Genomic DNA, 12,410 nt, shown 5'->3' on the forward strand with positions numbered 1-12,410 from the left:
GGGGGGGGGGGGGCGGGACTTCAAGGGGGGAATAATTTTTAACGAAAATATACCCCACATTTTCATTAAAAATCAAAAACACAAAATATTTTTTTTAAGTAACTGATAAGTCGCTAAAAATTCTAATTTTTCAATTTCTTCGCAACCCGATGGTGTAAATCTTTGGTATTTATGATTAAGTAAAATTCATATGAATTTACTTTGAAGTGTCAAAGTTATGTTGATTATAAAATTAGAGTTTGAGCAGAGTTATCAGTTCCTTTCAATAGAATAATATTAGAACATGTTGTGATTTTAGTATACTCAGGAGTGCATGCCAATGTTTTGCTTTCATCTGTACATTTTGATTAAAATCTTCGCTCGCTTCCTTAAAAACAGCATGAGGAATTTTATTTATAAATCTTAACCCTATCCCAATTGGGCTATTTTTGTCTAATATAGATGGGGGGGGGGTCAGCCCCCCCCCCTATGATTTTGCTTGCCCTTAGAGTTGAGATAGGTGAGTTTAGTACATGTCCCTAATCCAACTTTTCAAGGCCTGCTCATTAAAAAAAATTAGACCTCTAACTTTAATGATTAGGGTGTAAGGGAGGGTTTTCAAAAAGTTAAAAAAGTATGTCGAAGATTAAATATTAACATATGACACATTAAATTCATTCTACAAGGCTTTTCAAATATACAAGTCTCAGCCCTGTAGCTTAATTAATAAAAAAGTTATTAACATTCCTGATTTTTTATTAAACACTGACGTTTGACCATTTTAAACCCTACTATATGCATAAAAAAAACTGTTGTCAAAATTTGTTCACAATTATGATGATGAAAAAGGGAAGAAAGCGTTCTTATGTAAGCCAATTTTAAGTAATTCAAAAGATATCATAGGGGGGACACCCGCCACCCCCCCCCCCCATCGTGATAGGTTTCAACATTTAACAACAAAAAAACGCTCATTGTTTTGCATTTTTAAACAGAAATAATATATAAGAGAGTCTAAGTATGGATGACAACTGCAAATAAAGGCAAAAGTTAAAGGTTGATAGATAAGCATATTGGGGAGACCTTAGCTAGGGACAAACAGATAAACATATCCAGATAGGTTCAGATAGGATACAGATAATCGTATACAGGACATATATAATTGATAGGGCATGATCGAGTACATATATATATCAAGGCAGGTGTAGATAAAATATATATAATCAGATCAGGCAGGATATATATATCTATATTTATTTTTAAGTTTTAAATTTATTTTGTTTATGTATTAATGGCAGGCATGGATATGGTGATTTCCTTGAAACTATTGGTCGCCCCCCCACCCTCTCTCTAGTTTTTCAAATGAAAGCTTTTAAATAACATTTTCCTTTTAAAAAAATAAACAAATTTTATCTCGTTAATTTCTCATTAAACCTTTAATTCTATTCGTAATATTTTTTAAAATCCACCCTTACCTTTAAAAAATGGAAAAGTTTAAAAATATTTAAGCCGGCATTTATCTGTTGCGTTCCCAAAAAACGAAATTTTCCCGCATTTTCTGTTAGAACAGGTGGATTTAAAAGAGCTTAACAACTTCAGAAACCTTCCCTGGGGTTAAGAGAGTTTCCACAAATAGTTTGGGGCCGTTTTGGCGTTTTTTGGATACAAACAGACAGACAAACAAGCACACAAATATCTAAATGAGGTTACTATTTTAGTGATAGATACATCTATTAAAAAAGAGCTTGTGACATTAATGTTGAAACGAGAACCAGTTTATACCCCTGACAAAAGGTGCGATATTTAACAGTTAGTTGAAAAGGTTGATTTATAAGCCCTCAACGGATTTAACATGAAACAGAGCCCGCGAATAATATAATCTGGAAGCTCCAGTGTTCAGTGTGTATCCTATGTATGACCGGATATAGATTATAAACCCGACTCTGTAACTATCTAATTAAGGGGGCGGAGTTAGTGCCCCCCCCCCCATCTCGTCTGTCAGTGTATAAACCATAACAAGGATGTTTTTACTTATGTCCTTTTCTCTTCTGTATAATATGTGTTACTCTTTAAAGGGACAGACCGGCTATGTAAGGTAGTTAAACTGAGTATGCAGTAGTGTGGACTTCTTTCTTTAGGATTCATTTGAGACAAATCGTTTCCACAATGTATAATTACTGAATTTTAGTGCATAGTCGACGTTCAAAACCATGATTTCAGAATCGGTTTTTTTATTTATTAAATAACCAAGACAAAACTAATTAGATGGTTAGGAACATATATTTTTCAGAAGAAATTTGTCAATAAATCAATGCTAGAATCAATTATTTCGTTTTCATCATTATACTGAATTTCTTATTTTCTATGAATTTGTTCGCAGGTTTCTACAAATTCTTCAAATGTCGTCTTTTCAATAAAAATTCCAGTAAATCTGCAAAAAATCTTTGTGAATATTGAGAGATTAGAGAAACTAATAATTGAATACGATTACTTATTTTCGATGATAAGATTAATTTTTATTTTCTGAACCTGTTCCTAAACAACTAATTATTTTACTGAAGAATTTTGTTTACATTTGGCCGGCGTTATTTAATAATAAAAAGAACAATTCTGAAAACGTACCCGAAAGTACGATTTTGAACGTCGACTTTGCACTCAAACTCATGATTTACAGATCTTTAAAAAGTTTGATATGTCTCAAACGAATCCTAAAGAATGTGTCCACAACACTGCATACTCAGCTCAACTACTTTACATAGCCGGTCTGTCCCTTTAATTATGTCAGAGCACGGAGATAAAGCTTTAAAATGAGATTTAAGTGACTAATCAGAAATAAAAAAGAGTCATTTGAAATATGTGTATATTTTATAAGATTAACACATAAAATTTTCTGCCACAAAATCAAGGTTTTTCGAGTATTTTGTGCGTATTTTGTGCGTATTTTCGGCGTTAAAGCTTGTAGATAATCTAATATGATATGGGACGCTCTGTACTTTACTGAACTTTTATTTAAATTGCTCCCAGTATTTGATTGGTTTGGAATTGCTCAAAGATCACATGAGGGCAGACGTCAATTTTATTGTTTGTTTTCTTGATACCGTCAGCTAACAACAGACATTTAACAGACAAACGAGACACAAAACAGACATATGACAGATAACTATATAAACAGACACCGACGCGTCGCAACCCTTGCTTGTAGGACATAAACATGAAGGCTGACCCCTACCGTTGTAATATTAGAATAAACTTGCTGGTAGGTGTAAATATTTAATACCATCCATAAAACATGCTTAAAAATAGTAATAGAAATCCCTCTATCTTTCTAGCTATGTATCTTCATACGGGGTGGGGATAAAAATGGGCTAAATTCATAAGATGTTGGCGATTTTTTTTACATTTAATGCAAAAAAATAATTAATTAATTAATTAACTTGGTTGACATGGTCGCTCTGCTCAAAACCTGTCATCATTAATAGGAAACTTTTTGGATATGTATTTTAATGATAATACACCCCTGTCTATTTATCTATCTAATCTAAAGGTGTGTAGTTAGACAAATCTGTTGTCATGTTAACGATATAAATATAAAATATGATCTTCCTCTTTGCGTGACAGTCTATCTACATTGTTAAAATACTATATGGGAGAATTTGTTTTCTGAAATCCCCCTCATAATAGTTTATCTTTTTTATCTTTTTTGATCATAATAATATTTTTTTATTTTGAGTTTTAAAGGAGTCCATTTCTCGCAACTATCTTAAATAGGCATTTTTTTAAATATATTTTTCACCCGTTTTAATTCCTTTCTTAAATTTATTTTTCTCCAATAGGTTAATTGTACGTGTTTAATTTAAAATCCATCAATCCTTCGCGATTCAAACGTCTACCCAAGGTACTAATACAAGGAAAGTTATTCCAGAGGTGTACGCATTTTTTTTACTGCAGTGTACTGCCTATAGGCGGAAAAGTAAACACAAGACGGCTGACATGGAATCCATTTTCACAAAAATAATCTATGAAATATTCTGGTCATAGGAAACATAATGTGAATTAATAAAATTAAATGCTTTAATACTCCTCGGATACTAAACGAACACTGATGCATCTATTCTTTTTTACAAATTCGGCCCAGAGAGAACTGGTTTCAATATGTGGGCAGAGTATACACAACCGCAATTAACTTTCCTTGCATTAGTACCTTGCGTCTACCCAACATCCATAAATGTCTTTATTCCATCAAACAACTATACATCCATCATTCTATTCGTCTGCAATCCATCAATGTTCCATCACTGTTCGGCCCNAGTTTAAAGGATGAAAAAAGGGTGAAAGATGAGCACTCTCATTTATCATAGAACAGAAATGCGGGAAATATTTTCAAATTTAATTTTTTCTCTCGCCCTCAAATATATTCAGTTCTGACAAAACGTCAAGGGTTAACTAAGTGTGTTCACACATACACACACACTCACAATACACACAAACATTCATCCAGTTAAATATTCACCAATGATCGTTGCACGCACACATGAGCGCTCACGCACAAACGTGGCGTGAAACCTTAGAATCTGGAGACACATTTCTTAAATTCCGCCACTCTAATTACTACTAGTTAGACAGCTCATAGATAGATAAATAGATAGAGCGGATAGTAGAAGGATAGATTGATACATATTTGGGCCAGTGACAAACTGACATTTGATATCTAGTCTAACATAGATGTGTATCAACAACTTTTATAGATGTCTCCATCCTTATCCATTCCAGCACATCTATCTAACTATTTGTCTATCTATCTATCTAACCATATGTCTAACCATCTATCAAACTATCAATCTAACTAATTATCTAAATATCTATCTAACTATCTATCTAACTATCTATCTATCTAAATATCTATTTGACAATATATCTATCTAACTATCTGTCTAAATATCTATCTAACTAACTAACTAACTAACTATCTATCTAACTCATCTTATCATTTTTTCTATAACCAACCCCTTAGAGGAATTGAGCCTTTGCCACAAACTCTGACTATTATCCCTATATCTGTGCAATCCAATGTCGCAGACCTGAGATATTTAAAACTGTGAATTCTGTTAGACCAAATAATCTAAGTTTAAAATATCAAAGGTCTACATCATCAAGTTGCAAAGATATAGGAATTGCAAAATTTTAATTTGTGGAAAAAACTCAGTTTTATTATTTACTTTTAAAACCAGAACAGGCGGATTGTTCCCCTGACGTTTTAGATTTTAATTTTATGATGTCAATTGAATATCAGTTTAAATTGTAACATTTTTTTTTTGTCCAAACATTATTTTATTTTCTAAAATATTAAAAATTTTGAATTTTTATCAAATATTTGTTTTGTGTTCCTAAGATTACATAAATAAAATGTCGATACAAAATAGTATCATCAGTGCAACATGTTGCAGATGTTTCCAGATTCCTTGCAAAATATTTGCAAATAATTTCTTTCACATTTTTTATATATGTCTTGTACTAGCTTTGATTTATTAGTTTTATCAATATAAAATATAAATGATTATTTTCTATTTTTAATCTATATATAAATTTGGCTTGTCTGTCTGTTTGTCTGTCTGTCTGTCTGTTTGTTTGTATCCAATAAACGTCAAAACGGCTGAACCGATCGGGCCCAAATTTTTTGTGGGACATCTAGGGAGCCCAGGGAAGGTTTATGAATCATCAAAATTTCAAATATTTGTCTCTATCAAAATTCGATCGTCATTAAATTTTTTAAAATTTTGAAAATCCGCAAAATTTTTTGTAAAAATCCGCGAATTATTTTTGTTTAGTTTTACGATGTACACAAAGAGAACATGTTTACAATTAATTTAGAAGATGGGCGCGAAGCGCCTTGAATTTCTAGTTTAAATAAATATGATCAAGGCATGAGTGCAAATGTTTTAAAAACTGTTAAAGCACAATTTAATAAAACAAAGATTAAATAAAAATTTATTTTAATGAATTTAAAAAACAAAATGTTGAAAAAGAGAAATGATTTTTTTCGCTGATAAATAAACAAATTAATTATCAAGCATAGTTTAAATATGAATTTAAATAGGATGAATGAATAAATGAATAAATGAATGAAAGGATGGATAAATGAAAGGATGGATGATGGAAGGATGAATGAAAGGATGGATGATGGATGAATGAATGAATGAACTGTATGAGTTCCCACCCCTCTATTTACAGCAGTAAAACTCCACTAATATATCCCCACACCTCTGAACTAACTTTAGCAATTTTTCTAAATCAGAGTTTTTGTTTCTTTTTCACTTTGTTTAATGCCTAGAAGCTGACACCCCCCCCCCCCCAGTACTAACTGCCCCTGTCTTATCTGTCCTCATCTTGTTACCTCTCAATATGTAGATTGTAGATATCTATAATCTGTTCAATTAAATTAAGATTTTAGTATTCAAGTAGAGTGCGTCATTTTAACTTATGATATTCTCAATTCTGTAAGTATTGTAAATATTGATGTTATGTGAATATTGTGAATCTCTGAATACCGATTTTTGTATATTGTAAGCTGCTCTCGATATTGTGATAGATGAATACTGCAAAATGTGAATATTGTGAAGGTTTGAATATTGAGGTTCTATGATCGAATATTTCGCAGTTATAGAGTATAGATGATTTGTGAATATTGTGGAGCTCTGAATATTGATGATTCGTGAATATTGTGGAGCTCTGAATACCATGCATGGATTTGCGATTGTTGTAGAGCAGTAAGGTTTAGGGATTTGTGAAAATCGGGGGTCTCTAAATATTATGAATATTATGTAACTCTGAATTTTAGTGACGTTTAAATAATATTTAAAGTTGCGAGATTTTGATATTTGTAAATATTGTGGAGCTCTGAAGATTGGAGATTTGTAAATATTGTGGAGCTTAGAATATTGGAGATTTGTGAATATTGTCGAGCTCTTAAATTTGGTGATTTGTGAATATTATGGAGCTCTGAACATTGGAGATTTGTAAATATTGTGGAGCTCTGAACATTGGTGTAAATATTGTAGAGCTCTGAATATTGGAGATTTGTGAATATTGTAGAGCTCAGCTCTGAATATTGGAGATTTGTAAATATTGTGGAGCTCTGAATATTGTGGAGCTTTTAATTTTAAAGAATTGTTAATATTGCGGAGCTCTAAATATCAGAGATGTGTGAATATTGCAGAGCTCTGAATATTAGAGATGTGTGAATATTGCGGAGCTCTTAATATTAGAGATGTGTGAATATTGCGGAGCTCTGAATATTAGAGATGTGTGAATATTGTGGAGCTCTGAATATTAGAGATGTGTGAGTGAATATTGCGGAGGTCTGAATATCAGAGATGTGTGAATATTGCGGAGCTCTAAATATTAGAGATGTGTGAATATTGTGGAGCTCTGAATATTAGAGATGTGTGAATATTGCAGAGCTCTGAATATTAGAGATGTGTGAATATTGCGGAGCTCTGAATATTAGAGATGTGTGAATATTGCGGAGCTCTGAATATTAGAGATGTGTGAATATTGCAGAGCTCTGAATATTAGAGATGTGTGAATATTGCGGAGCTCTGAATATTAGAGATGTGTGAATATTCAGAGCTCTAAATATTAGAGATTTGTAAATATTGTGCAGCTCTGAATATTAGAGATGTGTGAATATTGTGGAGCCCTGAATATTAGAGATGTGTGAATATTGTGGAGCTCTGAATATTTAAGATGTGTGAATATTGTGGAGCACTGATATTATGAATTTGATTCTATTGTGAATCGATTTCAAATGAATGAATAGCTGGGATCCAAGTTAAGTGTGTACAAATTTTCTAAAAATCAATTTAGAATGCATGTCTACCATTGTTATAAAGAATGAAAAAATGTTTAAATCTGACATGAAGGGTCAAAAATATGACCTCCCCCCCTTGTATTCTGAAGACACTCCAACCTCTCTTTTTAATTAATGTTCTATAGAAACCATTTATACATCAGGATTTTTCAAGGACCATATATTAGACTACGCAGTAAGACGAGGGTATATATTTCTTGAAAATTATCAACAGTCCCCCCCTCCTTGATAGTTTTTATTCACCAGATGTTAAGTATGTTTGGCAGTTTTAGGGTTTTATATGCTGAATTGGAGAGAAAAACAATATTTAGAGAAAACACGATATTTGAAATTAAAATGATTTAGTTTTTTTTTTATAAATTAAGATGTATTCCTCCCGGATAAGTGATCTACTAGCTTTATTCTGTTTTGAATTAATTAAGTAAAGACGATTTAAAAGTCGTCATTTTATCCTTATGTTATTTGGAAGATCGAGTCTTTTCTTGAAGAGGAATTTAGCCCTCAAGCATTTATAAGTTCGTAATGGATTATACTGAATTCATTTTATTAAACCCTCGGAGTTAAATTTTTATGAACAAGAATTTAGCAAATTTGCAATTTTATGATTCAATTTTGAGTTTTTAGACCATCATAATAAAACACTGCATCCAAAATCAATTTGTCGAAATTCAAAAGCGTAAAATATTTCCTCTGCTAAACTTTATCTTGGACTATTTTTTTTCATTTTAATCTCCGCGCATTACTTTATGATAAACGTTAATAAAACCATATAAAGCCGAGGACCTCGGGCCCCTAGTCTGTCCTAGCTGCAGCGTTCGGCCCCCTAGCCTGTCCTAGCCGCAGCGCTCGACCCATGAATTTTCTTAACCTAACCTGGCCTAACTCAATAAACAATAAATAATAATTATTTTCCTGAAAAAAAGTGGTCATGTACAAAATTCATAGGAGGGTTGGGGGGGGGGGGGGTTCATATATTCAGATAAACTATCGTAGTTTCTGATAAAAACAAGTTTCTTCAGAAATGATGTCAAAACTTTGAAATTTATACTTTTTTATCGTTGATTCAAATAAAATTAATTTAATCCTAAACATGGTAAAACAGATTTACTTAAAACATTTTTCAAAAGTTTAGATAAAAACTTACCTTAGGATAAATATTACGTTTCGTTCATCTTCAATTAAACTTCTTCAGCAATTTATTACTTTCATTGAAAACATTCTTAATACTTCACTTCTCACTTGGCGTTTTGTATGAATTGGAACAAAAATAATAATTTTAAATTATTGTCACTCTTTTTTATGTCATTATCATATTCTTGAATTATTAACAATGTTTACTGTTAATAGAGAAACGATGGTGAAATGCTTATTTTTCTCAAGATCTCGGTCGCGGACGCGATCTGACTGACTGTCGTACAAGTGCGGAGTGCGGACATGTGGCTTCCGACATGTAAAGGGGGATCTATTGTTTTTGTATATTTTTATATTTTGCACTTTTTAAACATTTATTTTAAAGGCTGTAATAAAGAATATGGTTTTTCTAAATTTTATTTAAAATTATGTTTACAAAAATCCCCCTTAAATGTTTCACCCGTTTTTGTTGTACCGGCGCGTATGACCGAACTGTCCTCCCCTCAGCAACCGGTTGCAAGAAACTCACATTGACGGCGCGTACGAGAGCCTCAAAGGGTTCAATTATAAACGGATTTAATACGAACGCAGAATGCATTTTTCTGAACCTACCGAGCGTAGCGCATTTTCTCGGGTTACATACAGGTCATATTTCATCGCCATTTTTACTCTCAACTGCATTTAGCATTGTTATAAGTTTCTCATATCTTCATTTAGCTTTTAAGTTTTTCTACTCCTGCTATACATCATCAAAAATGAAAATTCATCAATTTCTTTCTTTTATTTATATATAATGTACCTCTGCATGACAGGGGCGTATACAGAAATTTGTCCGGAGGGGGCTTAACCATTTTTGACTTAATTCAAGGGCGAGGGGGCACTGCGAATCAGATCACGCAAAAATCAAGCAGTATTTTGCTAATTATTCCTTTTAAACAGTAGCTATGAAACGTGCACTTTGCAATATTTTAAAATGTTTATGTCCAGGGCTTCAAAAACGTATGAGTGAGTTTGTGAAGTAAAACTAAAGGCCAAGATGTTGCGTTAATTTAAATTGAAGGCTGTCTAAAATGTTGATGAATATAACTATCAGAGTTGTCTAGATATCAGTGGGGGGGGGGGCGGCTTCGATTCCGTTGGGATCTCCGCCCTCCCCTTACCATGCACCTGGCCCCCTCCCCCTTTTTATACGTCTCTTGCTCTATGGCCCTTTATCTGCAATGGTAAGATTTTATATTTACATTTTACATGGTCAGATTTTTTTATATAGTAAAATTATCAAGTTATACGACCTATATTTGTCTGTAGGGTTCAAGCCAGGGACTAAGGAATAGAAAGGAGATATAACTGACGCTGTTCGCCCTACCATATGATTATACATGCTTTGCAGTCTTTGCAGACGAGTACCCCATTTGTATAAGAAGTATTTGTCTGATGTACATTTACTGCGTATGCAATAACCTATTCTGAACATTTCATATACTAATGGAGTACTCGTCTGCAAAGCATGTAAAATCTTATGGTGGGGCGAATCTATTCCTTACTCCCTGGTTCAAGCTAAAACGCTATTAAGAATCAGCAGTCAGCACGGCTCCCCTTCCACCCCCTAGTTTGGGAAACTTCAACGCCAGACCGTAGTAAACATGCCAGTGATACAATACGCCTTGAATCATAAAATCCCCGTTAATCCTCCACAAATTCCCAATAAATATTTAACAAAATATCCAGAATTATACAAAGAGAGGGCCGGGAAAGTCAGCGATANTCATTTGCTTTGATTTTATGGTTTGAAAAGAGGTTGAGAATCTAAAAAATAATCTTCTCAATTTTTCAAAGAAAATTTCCTGGATTCTTATAATTTTAGAATTTTATTTACAAACCTACAGAGTTCACAGAGCTGTAAAGGTTTTAAAAACAATTTTGGTAAATAGGGAACAATACAAATATAGTTTATGGTATACATGGTTTATATGGTTTATAATTCTACTCTAAACCGCTTCCGCTTTTCTCTCTCCTAAAGGTAAATGGAACCTGTATGTATTGTGTATCACTGTACTATACAATACACTATAACTGTATAGAAATAGTAGAAATTGCACAATTATTATCATTATTTTGCCCCAATATATAAAATTATTCTTTATTTCTTCTTCCCTAGTTTCTTCTTTCTGAGTTTCTTATTCACTAGTTTATTCTTCCTTAGTTTCTTATTCACATTCTTCCTTAGTTTCTTATTCACTAATTTATTCTTCCTTAGTTTCTTATTCACTAGTTTATTCTTCCTTAGTTTCTTATTCACTAGTTTATTCTTCCTTAGTTTCTTATTCACTAGTTTATTCTTCCTTAGTTTCTTATTCACATAGTTTATTCTTCCTTAGTTTCTTATTCACTAGTTTATTCTTCCTTAGTTTCTTATTCACTAGTTTATACTTCCTTAGTTTCTTATTCACTAGTTTATTCTTACTTAGTTTCTTATTCAATAGTTTCTTATTCAATAGTTTATTCTTCCTTAGTTTCTTATTCCCTAGTTTCTTATTCACTAGTTTATTCTTCCTTAGTTTCTTCTTTCTTTCTTTCTTCTTCTCTATTTTCTTCTTCCTTAGTTTCTTATTCCTTGTTTCTTCTTCTTTAGTTTCTTATTCCCTAGTTTCTTCTTCCTTAGTTTCTTATTCACTAGTTTATTCTTTCTTTATTTTTTACTCCCTAGTTTCTTTTTCTTTAACTTCTTCCCTAGTTTCTTTCTCATTAGTTTCTTTTTCCCTAGTTTCCACTTCTCTAGTTTCTTCAATTCCCTAGCCTCTTCTTCTTTAGTTGCTTCAATTCCTAAGGCTTTTCTTCCTAGCTCCCTCTTTCCATGTTTCTTCTTCCCTAGTTTCTACTTCCCTAGTTTCTTCTTTGGCGTCTTCTTCCTTAGTTTCTTCTACCTTAATTTAATCTTTCCTAATTTCTTCTTCCTATATAGTTTCTTATTCTCCATATCATCTCTCCTTCCCTGACTTCTTCATCTCTAGTTTCTTCTCAACATCCATTTTTCAAGGGCTAGCTTTACATATAAATTAATTTTAGATCTGTAGCAATTAATTAATAAAAAATTTAGAAACTTTGATTTATGAAGTTTAATTGGGAGTACTAATGATATGGCGTTTTCAAGTTATTAAGAAAAAACACAGTGTCCCCCAATCGTGATAGGGTTAAGATTGCATATTTAAGACAGTATACACTGTATTATATACTTAGGATGAAAAAATAATCAAAGTATATGCAATGAAAGGTTGAGTTGACTAGGAGAGATGATGACACAAAAGTACTATGAGAAATGATCTAAACTATTCCGTTTAGTGGAAATCAAAACCAAAACTTCCGGTTTGATAATCGGGTGGGGGGCAAAAAATTTGAAAGGAAACGAGTCATTCGTGTCAAACGTAGAGGAAGGGAA

The 12,410-nt window shown here is 32.5% G+C and overlaps 1 protein-coding gene across 8 annotated transcripts in view; it reads right to left on the reverse strand.

Annotated features, from left to right (window-relative positions):
• The window catches only part of LOC111701328 (teneurin-m), an 81,863-nt gene extending 72,603 nt beyond the window's left edge, over positions 1–9,260 (reverse strand). For all 8 annotated transcript variants that reach the window (XR_002765181.1, XR_002765180.1, XR_002765179.1 and 5 more), the window contains exon 1: positions 8,988–9,260. The gene's annotated coding sequence lies outside the window, so the exon portion shown is untranslated. The remainder of the gene's footprint in view (positions 1–8,987) is intronic.
• Positions 9,261–12,410: the final 3,150 nt, after the last annotated feature.

Source organism: Eurytemora carolleeae, unplaced genomic scaffold (genome assembly GCF_000591075.1).
Source record: "Eurytemora carolleeae unplaced genomic scaffold, Eaff_2.0 scaffold118, whole genome shotgun sequence".
In the NCBI taxonomy this organism is placed as follows: domain Eukaryota; kingdom Metazoa; phylum Arthropoda; class Copepoda; order Calanoida; family Temoridae; genus Eurytemora; species Eurytemora carolleeae.